The sequence below is a fragment of the Rana temporaria genome, chromosome 3 (genome assembly GCF_905171775.1).
Source record: "Rana temporaria chromosome 3, aRanTem1.1, whole genome shotgun sequence".
NCBI classification, from domain to species: Eukaryota; Metazoa; Chordata; class Amphibia; order Anura; family Ranidae; genus Rana; species Rana temporaria.
This window is the reverse complement of record NC_053491.1, coordinates 442,514,221-442,515,203: the sequence shown is the minus strand read 5'-3', so window position 1 is coordinate 442,515,203 and position 983 is coordinate 442,514,221. Positions and strand designations below refer to the sequence as shown.

At 36.8% G+C, this 983-nt stretch overlaps 1 protein-coding gene across 5 annotated transcripts in view; it reads left to right on the top strand.

Annotated features, from left to right (window-relative positions):
- The first annotated feature begins 724 nt into the window (after positions 1-724).
- DOCK6 (dedicator of cytokinesis 6) overlaps positions 725-983 on the top strand; it is a 163,751-nt gene continuing 163,492 nt past the window's right edge. For all 5 annotated transcript variants that reach the window (XM_040346475.1, XM_040346474.1, XM_040346472.1 and 2 more), the window contains exon 1: positions 725-809. The gene's annotated coding sequence lies outside the window, so the exon portion shown is untranslated. The remainder of the gene's footprint in view (positions 810-983) is intronic.

Sequence of the window (983 nt, the reverse complement as noted above, 5' to 3'; positions counted from 1 at the left end):
CATCGGCCTAAATTGAGGGAAAAAATATATATTTTTATATATTTTTGGGGGATATTTATTATAGCAAAAAGTAAAAAATACTGCTTTTTTTTTTCAAAATTGGCACTCTTTTTTTTGTTTATAGCGCAAAAAATAAAAACCGCAGAGGTGATCAAATACAACCAAAAGAAAGCTCTGTTTGTGGTAAAAAAAAGGACGTAAATTTTGTTTGGGGTGCAACGTCGAATGACCGTGCAATTGTCAGTTAAAGCGACGCAGTGCCGATATGCAAAAAATGGCCGGTCATTGGGCAGCCAATTCTTCCGGGGGCTGAAGTGGTATATAAGGGTCTTTTTTTTTTAGTACTCGCCAATACCAATTACCAATATCTAACACAATTGTTTTGCTTACACTTCAGCTGTCAGCAATAGTACAAAGCATAGAAAAGTTTTATTTTACAAAAGAAATAAATTAATTTTTTTTTTCCATTCAAGAGTGTGGTATCACCGCCCAATATCACCACCTTGTCCAATTACCAGAACGCTTTGCATTTATTCAGAAGGCGCACAATATTCTCTTAATGGTGCCCATGCTGATTGGGCCGACCTCCAGTGTTTACAACGCAGCAGGCCGACCATTCAGCATGTGATCCGGGGAAGCAAGTGGACCAATGTGTTTATGTAAAAATATACCATGCTTGGATTTCTTCTTTAAAATATTTAATGGATTCTCATTATTGACGTTTTATTCATTGTCTCCTTTAGGTTTGAAATAGAAATTGAGCCAATATTTTGTGTTATGGCCCTTTATGATGCCAAAGAAAGAAAAAAGTAAGTGATGGCAGCGTAGAATACAGAGGAATAGTACAGTGAGGCTGTTTTACTAAAGGCAAATAGACTGTGAACTCTGCAACGGCATTTGCTCCAGAGCTTTTAAATGAGGGGAAGCTTTACTTTGCGAATTATACCCAATCACATGCAAGGGAATTTTGCTTTCACATGATC